Genomic DNA, 17878 nt, shown 5'->3' with positions numbered 1-17878 from the left:
AGAAGCTTGACTAGGTCTGAATCACTGATTTGGTTTCTTTGACCTGGGGACTAGGAAATTAAAGTACCAGGGTTTCTTTTATTTTTTCTTTTATTTTTTTTCTTTTTTTGGCGGGGGGGGGGGGGGGAGAGGGGGGGGTGGGGGCATGGAGCTCAATGTGGGGCTTGAACTCATACCCTGAGATCAAAACCTGAGCTGAGATCAAGAGTCAGATGCTTAACCAACTGAACCACTTAGGCACCCCAGTAGGGTTTCTTTTCTTATCTCATGTTGTTACTTGCTGCCCAGGACCTTTCTGTTTGTGTACTGCCGAAAACCAAAGCATTGGCCCAACAGTTGTCCACGAGGTTGTACCCATCTCTTTGCAGGACTTTGAGGTGTTTCCTGTGCTTCTGCGGTGAAAACTGGCAGTGGAAATAGTACTTTGAGGGCCATTAGACTCTTCAGTATTCTTTTCTTCCACCTGAAACATCTTGGTGAACTCCTTTTAAAAATGGATGGGGATTAAGTAGCGATCTGTTGCTGGATAAGAGAAGGGCAAATAAAGGTGACTGGTCTCAGCTTCAAGATTCCAAAGTGGTTACTGCAAAAGTGGCAGGAGAGTATAGGAAGGAGAGGCCTATTAGAGAGACCTCAGGTTGTTTAACGGGAAAGTAATGGCTGGGAGAAAAGGGTAAAGGGAATTGAATGGTAATTTTTTATAGTCTACTTTTAAAAATGCCAACGTTCCAATTTAGTCTTGATGCTTTAATAACTCATAAGACATTGAGGCTTTTGCAGGAAGTGTGCACATTGAGGGAGCTGCACTTGGCTACAATGTATTTGCAAAATACAATGTATTGCAAAATATTCTCTGACTGATTAGTATGAAAATGGCCCTTCCTTCCCACTTTCCTTTGTGACGCTGACAAGAAAGTGACCTGATAGCTGCATGAATTATGTATTTGCAGAAGACAGAGCTGCTAGAAATGGAAGACAAGAATGCTTACTTTATACTGTTTTGTGCTTTTTCTGCAGTGGGTATCTGCGTAAATTGGCTGTGGTTAGTTTATGAAGGAGGCCATCTCTGTTTAATATCCAGGGCACAGAAATTTGTTCTTCACACCTGGATTTCCAGATAGTGTAGTATATTTCTGGAAAGCCAGCTGATCTGTGCCTCTTCAAAGGAGTAAAAAGCAATAAGAATTGGTTATGAGTTGGATAAAACTAGAAAGTGTATTTCCCACTCAGATGTCTTTCCCATCCAAAAAGTGATGGTGTTTAAATTCTCCATTTTAAATTAAGTTATTTTGGTGAAGGCTTAATTGACTAGTGCACCCTTTGTTAAATTTTTACTTTTTAAATTTATTTACCTTTGGGAGAGAGAGAGGGAGACAGAGCATGAGCAGGGGAGGAGCAGAGAGAGGGAGGCACAGAATCCGAAGCAGGCTCCAGGCTCTGAGCTGCCAGCACAGAGCCCGACGCGGGGCTCGAACCCACAGACGGTGAGATCACGACCTGAGCCAAAGTCGGATGCCCAACTGACTGAGCTACCCAGGTGCCCCTAATTTTCCCATTTTAATATCTAAATATTTTGTGGCTAATAACAATGTTTGTCATCTGGGATTCTTGGAAGGATTAAATTGAATGACTTAATGTCCATAAAGTGTTTAGCATAGTGCTTGGTACATGGTAAGGATTCAATAAACACTGTATATACTTTATGATGAGGATTATGATTATGACTATGACTATAATTATTACATTACCTGTATGAAGTAACAACTTACAGTGCTTTAATGCAACAACCATCATTGACTTGTGACTTCTCTAGCAGACGGTAGGGCCCTACGAAACAGGAGACAGGTAGGAATATTTTTGTGAGGCTGTGAGAAGACCAATTTGGATAGCTCTAGATGCTGTTTCCTCCTTACTTTGCAAAGTTAGCCAAGAGTGGCTCAGTGGTATGTTAGCTCAACAAAAAGCCTAGGTCAGTTCCAGCTATTGTGTTCCATGACTCTACCTTTTAAATAAGGCCATTTCCTATTGTTCCTTTGTAGTATAAATGTTTCCTGTCTCCCACCTTACCCCCAACCCCCACATCTGTTCCACTAAAAGTATAGACCATTACAGGTTTGGGATCTCTATCAACAGGATTGTTGGCCATGATGATTTCAGACCATATGTGCCCAGCCTAAGCTGTAAGACCATAAGAGTTTAGAGGATCACATATGTTCCACTGCTTCTCTGCCTGTGAGTTGTGCACCAGCAAATCGTGTATGTGTACCGCATGGCGTTAGTAGCATGTGTTCTTGGACACTTTGCAGAGCAGGTTGGGTGGGCATTGCCTTCATGAAAAAAATATAAGCTCTTAGGTTTCAAGAGCATTGTACCCTGTTGAAAAAGAGCGGACAATAGAAAGGACATTATGAACTCAGCAGAAATTTCACAGCTTTACCTTGCCCTTGTTACAAGTATCATTAATACTAACATGATGGCATTTTCCAAGGAAAATTGATGTATGAAATTTTAACTCTGTTTCTCTTTTTCTCTGATCTCCCTACCCAGATCAGTTTATTTCCATCCCGTCTAATTCAGTTGTCATCAAAGAGAGCATTAAAAAGTTGGACTAATAATTAGTTCTTCTGATCAAATTGTTATTATAGTCATTTAAAATATTACAGAGGCATATATTATTATTATCTATTTCAAATTAGAAATCATCTACCACTAATTAGAAATGAATGACACTTTATTAAATAAGGGCTTAAATATAATGAAGTCATACTTGATAAGAAATAAGAAAATGCTAAAAGAGGCCCACAACCAAAAAAATGCTTAAATGAAAAAAAAAAAAAGATCATTATGATCTCAGATACATTAAAGTGTGTTTGAGATAGACAGAAGAAATGCCTTTTTTCAAAAGTTCACTAAAACAGAAAATATAGAGAGAAATAAAACCACTCCCTTCTGACATTGAAGAATGCCCATCTCTTAACAGTAAGTATGAAAAATAAGTAGGTCATAAAGATGAGAATGTAAAATGGTATGATATTGGCTCCTTATCTTTAAATGAAATTCTAATTTGACTCTAGCACAAGGAAGGGGAATGAATATGGTATGTTTTCCCGTGCGAGCTGTCAGAATGATAAAACTGGATATGCTCTAAATCAGCTTTTCCATGGACAGCTGGTTCATCATCATTAGTATGTATATCCTTATTAATATCTAGGCCACTCAACTATATAAAAACTAGATTGCTGTTCTTTGAAATTTAGCACTACTCTAATCAACTGCAAGGGTCTGTATACAAATATCATGTTATAATGAACAAAGAAATACTGTTTGTTCTTGCTGGTTTCTTCTACAAAGGAAAAATATTTTGCTACACCATTCAGCTTTGAAAATATTCTAAAAGCTTTTTTTTTAATAGTATAGAATATATCTGTTTAAAGCCTCCATCTCTGTGTATTCCTTATCCCCTTATCTTCATGAGGAGCTCAAATGCTGGTGAGTCAACGCTTTTTCACCTGGCTAAAGTGGCCTGCCAGAGAGCAGAGGTCCTTTAAATTTCAAGTGAACTGGATTAAAATAATTGACTGTAAGGTTTGAGTTCCTACCTATGAGTTTAGTCATATTTTTATTGCCATTATTAGACTGTGTTTAAGTAAAAAAAAAATCATGTAAAATAGCTTAAATGATCAATTTCAACATTCACTACAAGTACAGAAATGGAAACAAAGACAATTAAATGAATTATTGAAGGATGCAGCACAGACCTAGGTCAAAATCCCAAGACCCTTCCCAGTATTATATTGGATTGAGGAATATGAAAATGTTTCCTGTTGGTTCTTGTCAGCATGCCCATATGATTTTCTCAGAGTTGGTATAGAATTTCTTGTATCTGGACTCCAAGAATATACTCTGGCTTAGTCACAATAGAAAGTTTGCTTTCCTACCCACCTCCTTTCTTCCTTCCTTCTTTTATTTTTTTCTTAACTAAATGGTAGTTGAGTTCATTTGAATAGGCTATGCCTCATATGTCCATTCCTCTGATAAACATTAAAATCAAAGGGATTTTTTAATACTTAAATGTTCTTTCAGTCTTATTTCCTATTCTTACGCTACAGAAACAATTTACTTTTCAGATTTTAAAGATCCTGAAATTTAGGACTCTGTTCTCTTTCACCTCTGCTGTCAAACCAGGAACTCTCTCTTGAGTTCACCTCTTTATTGTGTGACTTGAATATAAGCAGCAATGAGTGAATTAAACACCTAACATTCTAGCTCTTTCTACCTACCTCCCAAAGTAATTGTTCTGTAGGGGTGTTATCTCCTTCCATTGTTATATTTCAAAGATCATATTCAGAGGTCTTTGAGAAAGATATTTTCTGAGTCATAACACTGGAAAGAGTCTGGGAGAAGACTTACATACATTTCAAAGGAGCAAGAAGAGAATTTACAGAGCTTCTAAGGTCAAGCTTCATCACCAGCTGAAAGAGAAAGAGCAGAGAGAATGATACATACAAGGTGTTTATTGGCCAGAATGGCACATATCACTTCTGCTCCCCATCTTCTCAAAATAGCTCCACCACATAGCTCTGTTATCTTCAAAGGCAGCTAGCCATTGTGGTCTTGCTCTGGTCTGAAGGAAGATAGAACATGGATTTTGGTGAATAGCTAGCAGTTTTTGCCACCCTTGAGTGTTTACCAGGTCCTATGCCAGATCAACAGCTAGATATATTAATTAAATACTGTGACAACAACCTGAGAATTAGGTATTTGTGTTCTCATTGTGTAAAGGAGTTCTAAAGTTTAGAGTAATTAGTCACGTGCTCAAGGTTGACTTGAATACTCAATAGCTGAGTCAAGATCCAAATTGTATCTTTATGACGAAACAGCCCATGATCTTCACCACTATGCTACGTATACATGTAGAGATGCAGAGAGAAAAACAGAGAATGCGTGTGTGTCATGATATGTGGAGAGTGAAAGAGACAGACAAACATTTCCATTTAATTGTGCCTCATAGTAGTTAGCTATATAGTACAATATGAATGGCATTAAGATTAATCCCATATATTCTGTTATAGATTTTTCTTAATCCCAACACAACTGTACCTCCCTAAATGCTTCCCAATCTCCCACCCCCATTCTTTCAGGGTATTGAGTCTCAGGTGACTCAAACTTTATTTGAATAGTGCCATTTTAATGCCTTTTCATCTTAAAGTAATAAACCTTCAACAAATCAGGCATGTCCAAAACACAAAAGGAATATAATTTTTGGAGCATGACTCTCAAGCTTTCAATGATCAAAAGATGTTCATCACTGCAAAATAATGGAAGAGGGAATAGAAAAAGGACAGGGGAAAAGAAAAAGGAGGAACAATTTTGAAAGCTGGGTGGGGGGAAGGAATCCAGAAGGCAGAAGAGTAAAAAAAGGGAAAGAAAGTTATGGATCAGATGAAGAGAATACTAAAAAGGAAGAACTGGTCTTCAGTTTGGACTGTAGTATATATTTCCAGTAACTTAAAAAATTGAAAAAATAAATGCAATATTTTGAGGGTTTAACTTTAAAAAAATTAATGTTTATTTTTGAGAGAGTGAGAACGAGCATGAGCAGGGGAGGAGCAGAGAGAGAGGGAGACACAGAATCCAAAGCAGGCTTCAGGCTCTGAGCTGTTAGCACAGAGCCCGACACAGGGCTCGAACTCATGAACCATGAGATCATGACCTGAGCCACAATCTGATGCTTAACAGACTGAGCTACCTAGGTGCCTCCGAGGATTTTTAAACTTTTTAAACAATGATGAAAGAGGCATACTTTCTAATTTTTCCCTGTTGGACTTGACCTTGGGCATATTTTATGTAATAGACCAGAGTCTATGTAGTCAAAGTATATGAAGGACCTTTCTAAAATACACGTGGCGGTTATCTGCCATAGAGTAATGGTGTACTGTGTGACTTACGGTCCACTTTTTATGTCAAACCACAAGCATTGCTCAAGTTTTCTGTCTCTGGGACTGATTTTTTTTTATATGGCTCAGAAATAGTTGAGCTAAACTGCTAAGGATAAACATAAGAATAAGCTGTTGTTAATTTAAATCAGAGGATATAGCTATATATCTATATATCTGTCTATGTGCATATATATGCATACACACATTTTTGCAGTCATTTCTAATTCTGAATCTTTGTATAGAATATAGGTTTGCTTTTAGCAGTAATGTTAGTCTGCATTTACATGTTTTAATGGCAACTTAAATATCCATAAAAACATGATATAGAATTGCCACGTTAAAATACTTCACAGAGAAATTATGTTTTGTAGATATGTGTGTATGTGCATTCATGCAAAAGTAATTATGGATTAAGCCCTGTTCTAGGTGATGAGGAAACAGTGGAAGCCAGAACAGACATGGTTTTCATAGAATTTTATGTTCACATATAATTATATGCCTGTGCTTTAAAAAATACACATTTATTTAAGAGAAAAATATTAAATTTGGTAATTTATATGAATATGTTTTGTGCCTTATAAAAACTCTACTACAGTGAAAATAATAAGAAAACAAGAATGGTATTAAGCAACAGGGATAAAAATAACAGGAAAGACAGCAAAGGAGTCTAAATCTCAATATTCTCCAAAAGAACGGAGAAGTAATATTTGACCAAAATAAAAACAGTATGCATTGTCTATGTCAGAGTTTGGACACATGGATCCTATGGGTGGGGGAACATGTTCCTGGACAGTTTTGAAGGATTCTGTGCTTAGAGGTAACAAGTACTCCAGAGGGCACAGGGAGCAGCAGATAGGTGAGACTACTCAGAAGTCTGTAAACAAAAACCTTAGATTTCCAATGCTCTCCCTTTTCCATGCAGCCAAGCAACTACCCTCTCCCACTCCCCACGAGGTGAGAGGAGCTTTATTTTTTGGAGAAATTGGAGCAGAGATATTCCCAGCTTATGGACACTGAACATGGTAGGGTTACCAGACAAAGAATAGCTTCCAAACTCAGGTTTGGCTGCTCACTGATTGAAAGTAAATAATAAAAAGACAAGTGATGGTGGGAAAGGAAAACTGGCTTTATTCAGGAAGCCAGCAACCTGGGAAGATAGTGGACTAATGTTTCAAAGACCATCCTCCCCGTCCAGACGAAGTTGAAAGTTCTAAAGAGAAGCCATGGGAAAAAGCGAGGGGAGGAGCACTACATGCAGGAGAAGCAGGTGTCCAGGCAGCCAGTCGTATGTGGCATGACCCTGAATTGATTTGCTGGTGTCTGCCACAGCTGTTTTCAAATGTAGTCAGGCCCTGTCTTCTGGGAAGGTTAGGTCCTTTACTCCTTCAGGCCATCGTCTGCAAATCTCAAAAAAGTAAGTTAGTTCTGCTGCAGATCAAGGGACTCAGGTCAACAAGCAAGGTGCATGAGCTTGAAGCAAGTGAACACTTAAAACTAGTTGGAATGCTGTTACAGTGGAAGGCAGGAATGAAACCAGCAGTGAAAATAGAAAGAAGTCCACAAGCAGGACTATGGGATCCGCAGCCTTCCCTGTTTTGCTTTTCAGAGAGAAAGTGGCCAAGCTATAATGTACTTCCTCCCTTCTCTAGTAGAGTAAATACTCCTTCTCTGTTGAATCTTAATTGCCTAGCAAATAGACCTATGGCATTTTTGGGTATCTTAGTTTTTCAGGGCTGTTCGGTATCTGGTTTGGGGGTAGGAGTCAGGATTAGGCTCTCCTACACTCGGCTATACTAATCTTTTAATGGAGACTAATCTTTTTAATGGGCTGGAAATTCTCTGGGATATCTTATGGATGTTACATTTTATAATTCTGTTTTCTGAACAGAGAGTGACATACAAAGGCACTGTGCATATGGGACTCCTGGGTGGCCCAGTCCGTTAAGCGTCTGACTTTGGCTGAGGTCATGATCTCGCTGTTTGTGAGATCAATCCCTGTGTCAGGCTCTGTGCTGTCAGCTCAGGGCCTGGATCCTGCTTCTGATTCTGTGTCTCCCTGTCTCTTTGCCCCTCCCCTGCTCATGCTCAGTCTCTGTCTCTCTCTCAAAAATCAATAAACAAAAAAAATTTTTTTTAATTAAAAAAAAGGCATTGTGCATAAAAAAAAAAAAAAAGGATTCTGTATTGTTCCTCTAGTGAAATCTACCAATTAAACTAGAAGTTAACATTCAATTTTTATTCCAGGCATTTACCTTCAGAATTGGAGTAGAGAGACATCTCAAATAATTTTATTTTATTTTTTTTTTAAATTTTTTTTTTTTTCAACGTTTATTTATTTTTTGGGACAGAGAGAGACAGAGCATGAACGGGGGAGGGGCAGAGAGAGAGGGAGACACAGAATCGGAAACAGGCTCCAGGCTCCAAGCCATCAGCCCAGAGCCCGACGCGGGGCTCGAACTCCCGGACCACGAGATCGTGACCTGGCTGAAGTCGGACGCTTAACCGACTGCGCCACCCAGGCGCCCCTCAAATAATTTTAAATGTGACTTGCCTCTGTATAAACTCTCCACATTTATCATGAAGGTCTATGGAATAGAATGAAACTTAACATACAGCTGCCCCTGATTTCAAAGGGGAGGAGGAGAGCAGAGGAGAAGAGAACAGAAGATTAAAAAATTGGTGGAGTGCCTAAGTGCCTCAGTCAGTTGGGCCTCCCACTCTTGGTTTTAGCTCAGGTCATGTTCTCACGGTTTGTGAGTTTGAGCCCTGTGTAGGTCTTTATGCTTACATTGTGGAGCCTGCTTGGGATTCTCTCTCTCCCTCTCTCTCTGCCCCTCCCCTGTTCATGTTCTCGCTCTCTCAAAACAAACAAACAGACAAACAAACACTTAAAAACATTTTTTGGTTACCTGACCAAATGTGGTTATGTGTTTTGTTTAAAGGGTTTTTTTTTTTCTTTTCTTTTCTGGATATGTAAATGTTTCTCTGAACTCTCTATTAATAAAATGCAAATGATGGATTTCTTTTCTCATTAGTTTCTTTTTTCTTTTTTCCCCCAAGGCATATGGTGTATTATTACTTAAAAATATTTTGTTAAAGCAAGAAGCAGTTTTCCAGAAAATTCCATAAAGGGTGCCATTGGAAAAAACAAATAGGTTGCTTTCCAAAATCTTAGGAACAATTTTCTCCCAACTAGTGCATTTTCCAGTTATGACAGAAAATGCCTAGTTTTTAAAGCTTAAATATTTAACCCTTAATTGTTTCCAACTTTGTTGAAAATCAAGGAGAGGGGCCACCCTTGTGTAATGTATTGCTGTATTTTAGTTTTAGCTTTTTGGACATTTTAAATGATGCCCATCTTATTCTCAGCTCCCAGAACCTTATCTAATGAGAGATTTTCTGGTTCATTCCATTACCTTATCTGAGCACATCATATAATGTACCAGCTCTTTCAAAAGCCTCTTTTAATAACTCTTTGGCAAAAAAAAAAAAAAAAAAATTTGTCATTCTGATGTAAACAAACTCTACACATGATGACTCAAATACAGTCATGAGATGGTGTGTCCTGTTCTTTTTAATTTCATTTTTAAAAAAGCCCCAACCTAGCAGATGGTTAATAACAGAATCCTTAATTGTTCTGCAGAGAGACATGAAATAGAAGATATTACTTTGATCTATTAAAACTTCTGTTTCTGATCTCAGCTTTAAGTATAATCTTAGGCTCTTTTTCAAATGCTAGCATAGAACTTCTATTTGTAAGAGACTTTCATTTAGTACATTGCTATTATTTTATTAATTTCAAGCTTTGATAGGTAATGTTGAATAAAGCTAGGATATAATTATTTGACTTACTTTTTAATATTTTTTTCTTTCTAGGGCCTAGTTTTGTACATAATGCATATTTTTTCTCATATAACCTATTTTAATGGGTGATTTCTTAGTTTACATATTTATCTACATATCATTTTCAAGATTTTTCTGTTGTAATTCAGTTTTCTCTTGCTTTGTGTATATGGTTAAAATTGAAACACACTCTTCAGCCCTGACCCATTTTAAAAATTCTTCAAGAATCCTTTTAAATAATCTATATCATTAATCTTTCACCTAAATGTGATTTTTTGGAGGTCTCTGTGTTGAGCTAAGTTTAGGTGGATTTTTAAAGCATGTTTCAAGGACGTTACCTGACCTTGGGCCACCAGGGTGGTGATGGGCCTGGGAAACTGACTTTGATTTGTTAGGTAGCATGAATATCTAGAGCTATCACCAGTTTCTTGGTGAGTGGGAGGGATAAGATGAGTTATATAGCCAACAGGCCAAGGATAGTTAGGAGAAAAGAGGGAATAAAAACTTTGTGAGGATGGCGGGGGTGGGGGTTGCATCTCAAAGATCTCAAGCGGATCTTTACCTTGTTCAGATATATCACTACAGGGATGCATAATGGCACAAGTACCATTTATTTATAGGTAGGAACAACTTCAGTACTCCACTAAATATTATGAATTAATTGGAGACCTCCAGTAAGTAATGCATGGACATAAGTTTTTAATGCAAATAGAGGGGAAGGAAGAACTTATCTAGTATAAATATATTTGGAATATGTCTGCTGTCCATATTCACTTTGCTTTTACCTTGATATAAGAGGCACTCAGGAGACTTACTTTTACCCTTTATTAAAAAAATATTTTATTTATTTATTTATTTATTTATTTATTTATTTATTTAGAGTGAGAGCGAGCACACACATGCTGTGGAGGGGCAGAGGGAGAGGGAAAGAGAGAATCCCGAGCAGGCTCTGCGCCCAGCATGGGAACCCAATGCAGGGCTCTATCTCATGACCATAAGATCATGACCCAAGCTGAAATCAGGAGCCAGTCTCTCAACCAATGGAGGAACTCAAGAGCCCCTTACCTTTACCCTTTTTGATAACCATTTCCTCTTGTGTTTCCTTGCACATTTTCTTCCTGCTCTCCTTACTTTATGTTTTCAAGTATTAGAAAAATTATATTTGACTTTTAGTAAACTACTTTTTATTTGGTTATTTCCGATGGTAAAATTAAGTAAAAAGTAAATAATGCTTAGAATTAATGGAGGAAAATAACAACAAACACTCTCTTTATTTCATGGAAATGTCGTAAATTGACATATTTCCAGTTCTTGAATGGCTCAGAACCAAAGGTTTTTTTCCCCCCATGTTCATCTAGATCACTTACAGTTTCTGAAGTAGAATATAGTAGTGATTTATTTTATTTTATTTTATTTTATTTTATTTTATTTTATTTTATTTTACTTTATTTTATTTTTCTTCTTATTTTTTAGAGAGAGCAGGTGGGGGAAAGGGACAGAGTGGGAAGAGAGAGAGAAAGTAGAGAGCATCTTAAGCAGGCTCCATGCTGAGCACGGAGCTCAATGTGGGGCTTGATCCCATGACCCTGGGATCATTACCTGAACTGAAATCAAGAGTCTGGATGCTCAACGGACTAAGCCACCCAGGCGCTGTGATTCATTGTATTTTAAAATGAGCTACTCTTCTCCCCTTCTCCGTACTCATCCCTGTTTGTAATATCTTGGTTACTGTTTCCTTAGGAGAGTCATAGGAAGAACTTATCATTATTATAGGGCTCCATGATGTGCATTTACTTTCCTACAAATAAAATGGGCAGAACTTATTGTCATCATTTGGTTGCTGAGCTGATGCACAAAAAATAACTCAGGACTGGTGTGCTGTTACCTGAAGATCAGGTACTTACATAGGGTCAGGGAGGTGAAGTCAGTGAATTATTCAATTTTAAAATTCTTTTGGCAATAACATCCCTAGCATGCAATGGATGAAATGAGTGCTATTTAACACTTCTAGCATCTATCTCAAAATAAAAAGAAAAAAACAAAACGTGAGGTACTCTTAAATAATTCTTTTGCCTATTTTCACTTGTCTAATTGTATAATTATAAACTCTTTTTTTTTCTCTTTTCTTATCCAATGTCAGTGTTCCTTTAGGGAGGGGATACTTTGATCATTATATTTAATAATGCTTTTATATTTTCATTCTGTTTTTATATTTACTTGTGCAAACTTGGCTAATGCTTCTTTTCTGAGTGCATTAACAAGTAGGGTTTCTCATTAAAGGTTTAGGAACAGATATTGTAGCAGGGAAAATTTATGAAGGTCTTGAATGTCAGTGTGAGAGGCCAGATGGGCCGTTTATTACATTGTAATCATCCCAACGTGGGCATATGGATTCATGAATAAGTATTTCTAATTTTTAGAGAAAGTTAAGATGAAATCAGAGAGTAGTAGTAGACTGTATTTCTGTGCCTCTGGCTCTTACTTGCTGTTTTTATTTTAGGTCCTAACATTGGGTGCACAAAATTCCCTTTCAAAGTCCTCCACCCCACATTATTGAGAGAAGCTCCTACTGGGAGTGTGTAAGCTTTAAACATATCCTGTCAGCTGCCATGTCTTGCCCTATTTGTTTGTTTGTTTGTTTTTCCTGAATCTTCAGCTGTAGCTCAGGTCCTCTTTGGAGACATCTGACAATGAAGATCTTTTGTTTCAGTAATTCTATAGACATGTTGAATTTATGGATACCGTTTTTATTCTGTCCACCACCCACTCCTGTTTACTCTTCTTTTCTGGTTTGGAGTCCCATCATTTGTGATGATCATTATGTCTTATTTCTACCACTTATTGCTGCTTTGCAAATAGTCTCAAATATTTTTTCTCTTTTTTTCTTCTCTTCACTCAGCAGCCCTCCATGAGCCCAAACTTATACCTTCTCTATGCTTACATCCGTGTTACTAAATATTTTGGAAAAAACAAAACAGCACAAACACACAGCCCTGTTGATATCATTAGAAATGCATAATCATCAACTTGAAACAAGACTAAATTTTCTGTAAACTCATGAAATTCCTATTCTTTCATAACTCATCGCACTCCTTATTCTATGTGTAATTTTACCTGATGCTCTTTTATTCATGGGGAAAATGGAACTTCTCATTTGTAAAGGCCGTCACCAAATTATTTATCGGTAAGCGACTGCACCCATCTCCTCCTGCAATCTTGAAGAAGAGCAAGTGTCCCTCTTCTCATCAAAGGACAGTGTATTCTCACTCGATTCCAGTCAGACCCCCTTCCTCCTTTTCAAGGACTTTTCTCTTCCAGTCATTTCCACTCTGCCCTGCATCATCTGTTTGTCCGTCTCAAATGAAAGATAATCCTCAGAGTCCATATATGCTCTAGAACACATCAATTTAAGTTTATTTTCTTTCATTCAGTCTTCACTTTTTATGAAAATGTTATTTGCATTTGCTGTCTCCATATCCTCAAATGTCCTTATACCCTGTCTCCATCTAGTTTCATCTCAGAACCCTTTTCTGATCTTTCCCTGGTAGAGTCAGCTAGGACCCTATGTTGCCCAAATCAACAAATTACCACAAACTAAGTGGCTGAAATGACAGAAATCCATTCTCTTACAATTCTAAAGATCAGAAATCAAAAATGAGTCCTCATAGGACTGAAATCAAAGTGTCAGCAGTTCTGGTTCCTTCTAGAGGCTCTAGGGGAGAATCCGCTCCTAATGTTTTCTACCTTTAGAGACTATTTCATTCTCTGATCATGGTCCCACGTCACTTTCCTTTTTCTTCCTTTCATTCATCATCACATTGTCTTCTGCTCTGACCCTGTGTCCTTTTGTGTCCTTCTTAGGATCATTGTGATTAACTTGGGCCCCTAGACTACCCTCTAGATAACCTAGGCTAAGGTTGCATTTCACGAACCTTAACTTAATAATATTTGCAAGGTTGTTTTTGCAGTATAAGCTTACATTCACAGGTTAACTGGATTAGTGCCTGACATATTTGGGGCATCATTATTCAGCCTACCACAGTGTTTTTATTTTTTTTTAACATTTATTTATTTTTGAGAGCTAGAGACAGAGAGAGACAGAGAACAAGGAGGGGAAGGGCAGAGAGAGAGGGAGACACAGAATCCAAGCAGGCTCCAGGCTCCAAGCTGTCAGCATGGAGCCTGACGTGGGGCTCGAACTCACGAACCGCAATATCATGACCTGAGCCGAAGTCATACGCTCAACTGACTGAGCAACCCAGGCACCCCCTACCACAATGTTTTTGATAAGAGATATTTTCTTGTTAAGTGGTGATTCAGAAATTCAGGGGGTATTTCTTTTTCTGCCTCTGTCATCTTAAGCATGAATATCCCAAAGTTGCCATTTTTTCTTGCATCAAATAGGAAGGGGAAAGAGCATGGAAGCTTACAAATGGAAAGTGTTTAAGGTGAGGCCTAGATGTGACCATTTTCATTCCCTCACATTCTACTGATTAGAAATATTTTATATATCCAAATATAACTGAAAAATCAGCAAAAAAAAAAGAGAAGAAAAGAAAAAGAAAAAGAAAAAGAAAAGAAAAGAAAAGAAAAGAAAAGAAAAGAAAAGAAAAGAAAAGAAAAGAAAAGGTGGGGTGGGGGATATAGTCTAGCTGTGTGTCCAGAAAGAATAAGAAGCAGATTTGGGGCACCTGAGTGGCTCAGTCAGTTGAGCGTCTGACTTCAGCTCATGTCATGATCTTGCAGTCTATGAGTTCGAGCCCCGCGTCGGGCTCTGTGCTGACAGCTAGGAGCCTGGAGCCTGCTTCCGATTCTGTGTCTCCCTCTCTCTCTGCCCCTCCCCCACTCATGCTCTCTCTCTCTCTCTCTCTCTCTCTCTCTCTGTGTGTGTCAAAAATAAATAAGCATTAAAAAAAGATTTGTTAATCTGCTTGGAATCTCTGCTATATTACTTTAAATGATATATATTTTTTAATCTGAAATGAGAGTTTTCGATTTATACCATCCTTCTCTGCCCTCTGTCCACAAGTGAGCTTGTGGACTCACATCTATTTATTATTTCTTGTATTCCTTTTAACAATATGGTATTGTAGTTACCATAGCATGCAAAAATACTGATCACTTATTAGATATCGGAGACTATAGTAGAACACAAGAATTGGTTTGGTCTTTATGTCTAAAGAATAATGTTGGTTTAGTGTAAAGATGGGATTAGAGAGAAGGAAGACCATATGCATGTCAATTAAGGAGTGTTTCAGTAATTCAGAGAAGGCATGATGGTATTTGGGACTAGAGGGATCGATGGAGGAAAATCAGAAGGATTTGAGGTAATACGGCAACATACTGTAGTGAATGTATGATCTAGGGGAGGGGGAGGAGGGGGAGATAGAGGAGGGGGAGGAGGAGGGGGAGGAGGAGGGAAAGGAGGGGGAGGAGGAGAGGAGGAGTCAGCACAGGTTCTCAAATTACTTATTTAAAGACCAGGTAAGCAGTGGCTACATCTGCTGAGAAACAAGAATATGAGGATTTGGTGGAAAGAGGATGATGGATTTATTTTTGTATGCACCGAGAACAAGAGAACTGGAAAACATCCAGGTGGATATGCCCAAGAGTGTTGGACACGGGAATCTGGAGGTTAAGGGTAAAGGTCTGGCTTGTAGCTACACGCTTGTGAGGTGGAAGAAATGAAGGGAGTAGAGTCGGTTAAATGAACATGGAGAAGTATACAGAATAAGAAGAGAGGAAGGCTTGGGACAAAACTGAGGAATGGTAATAATGAAGAGCAGGACTTGTAAATTTTTTTTTCTGCATTGGGCTAGATGGTAAATGTTTTTACATTTTGCAGGTCATGTGGTCTCTGTTGTAACTACTTAATTCTGCCATTGTAGCATGAAAGCAGCCATAGACAATATATTAACACATAAGCAAGGCTGTTTATTTATTTTAAATGAAACTTGTTTCATTACAAAAACAGGCTACGTTTAGCCCAAGGCCATAGTTATTAGCCATTGGTTGGGAAGATGGGAAAGAAACAAAAGAAGAAAGGAAGGTAAAGGAAAGGATGGTAAAGAAGAAAGGAAGGCCAACAGGATGTGATGTAACAGAATACCAGGGGAAAGAGTGCCTCAAGAAGGGGAGTGGTCTAGAATTTTAAATATAATAACAGAAGGTGTAAGACTTTCAGATCAGTGTAACATTCTTTTCCTGGTAGTGAACTCTAATCACATGACATCCAAGAATAAATCTTTAACTTTTGGCTGCCCTTTATGCAAACTTGGAAACTTAATTCTCCCTGAACTTCTGTTTTGTAAAACTTGTTAATTCTATAGATTATTTGATACATTTAAAAATTATTTTTGTTCAGCCTTAGAAATTCTTTTATATCATTTACATAAAAAATTCACAGTATCTATTTAGAGATACTTTGTATTTTAGCTTAAGAGTTAACACAATATCTTTAGTTTGTCAGCTCCCAGCAGTTCTTGCAAATATGTAGAAAACAATACATTTTGCAAGATTTTAAGTTATTATTTATTTATGACTTGTCTATGGGGAACCACATGGGCTACCTGAGTACTCAGTCTGTTTGGAACATTACGTGAACAGTGTGTGACCAGGTCCCATCCACAGAGGTAAAACATTGCCAGCATTGCAGATATGTATGGTTCCTTCTCTAAGCATGCACAGTTACCATAGATGTCTTTTGTGAGGAAACATCATGGATAGAAAGTTGTCTTTGGATGTCCCCTATATTAGTTTGAGCATTATGCTTCCTTTAGGACTTTAGGATTTGGGTATTTTCTCAGGTAGCATTGGTTTCTACTGTCTACCTATTGTTACTAATGTTTTGCTCTGAAAGTACACATCCTCATCTCATTTCTTTTACTTCTTTTATTTCTTTCCCTAATTAAAAATACTTACATGGTATAAATGATTAGTCTTTTAAAATCTATTATTTGATTCATCTAAAGACTATCAGGATTAACTCTTCAAGTACTTTTCATAGAATCAGTGCATAGTATGTTTTCTGAGACTTTACATATCAGTGAGTTTAAGTCCAGTACCTTCACAGAAAAATGATGACTTCATTGAGTATGTTTTTTGCAATCTCTTCTCTTTGCCTGTTGAACAGCATTTAATTATTGTTTTTTTATTCGTTTGGATGTAATATAAGATGCCTAAGCCTAGTTTTCATTCCTTTGTAAATAGCCCATTTTTCCCTCTGTTTTTAAACCCTTGTAGAAATTTATTCTTTAAACATGTATCTCAAAAAAAAAATTGCCACCATACGTTTTTATTTCAGCTCAGCAATATTTTTCTTGTATATTTATGGTTATTTTGGAAAATTTTAAAATGCCTATTTTGTTCCCTCATTTTAATCTTATCCATTGTGCTCTGCACAACTGGTTGTATTTTCTGTGAGGAGATTCTAATTCTTTAAAACTTCCAATAGGCAGATTGAAATCTGATTTAAAATTGTGGTGTTTTCTCACTACACTTTCTCATTTCTTTGTGTTCTCAGCTTATTTTAGTTAGCGTCCCTTTCACCTCAGTTTATGTACCCGTCTGTCACTTTGCATTGCATGTTTTATTTTCTGTGTCTTACAGTCCAACTTTTTATTTTATATTTTTCTGATAACATATACAAATTATTTGGCTTTTCTCTTTCGTTTTTGGTATTAAACCTTTAAAAAGTTTTTCTCATGGATAGAGGATTGCCAACAATTTTTTTCATACTCCCCCTTTTGTTTTCTTTTTTAGTCACTCTTGAATGTATCCTCACTGTCAATTTGAGTGTAAGCACAATAGTATTTTTTCACATTTTAAACTAGATGTCAGGTTTGTATGTAAGTCCCAGTTTCAGTTAGGGTTAAGATCAGGCTGATAAAGACCCCCAAATATGGTTGCTTAAATAAGATAGAAATTTCGTTCTTCTCCCAAAGTTGTCTGGAGGTTAGTGAGACTGATGGGGACTGTACCCGACAAGACCATTCAAGAACCCAGGTTCCTTCTGTCTGTTCATCTCAAATAACATTTTCCTTATCTGTCAAGTCGAAGCTGTACAGCTACCTCACCATGTTTCAGTCTGAGAGAAA

At 37.5% G+C, this 17878-nt stretch overlaps 1 long non-coding RNA gene across 1 annotated transcript; it reads right to left on the bottom strand.

Moving 5' to 3' along the window:
* Positions 1-202: 202 nt before the first annotated feature.
* On the bottom strand, positions 203-4468 carry LOC115505691. Its single transcript, XR_003966090.1, has 3 exons — positions 4415-4468; positions 1770-1827; positions 203-522 (listed from the first exon to the last, which is right to left on the bottom strand). It is a non-coding gene; the product is annotated as an uncharacterized LOC115505691 (long non-coding RNA).
* Positions 4469-17878: the final 13410 nt, after the last annotated feature.

This window comes from Lynx canadensis, chromosome F1 (assembly GCF_007474595.2).
Source record: "Lynx canadensis isolate LIC74 chromosome F1, mLynCan4.pri.v2, whole genome shotgun sequence".
NCBI classification, from domain to species: Eukaryota; Metazoa; Chordata; class Mammalia; order Carnivora; family Felidae; genus Lynx; species Lynx canadensis.
The sequence above is the reverse complement of the archived record's forward strand: the minus strand, read 5'-3'. Positions and strand labels throughout refer to the sequence as shown.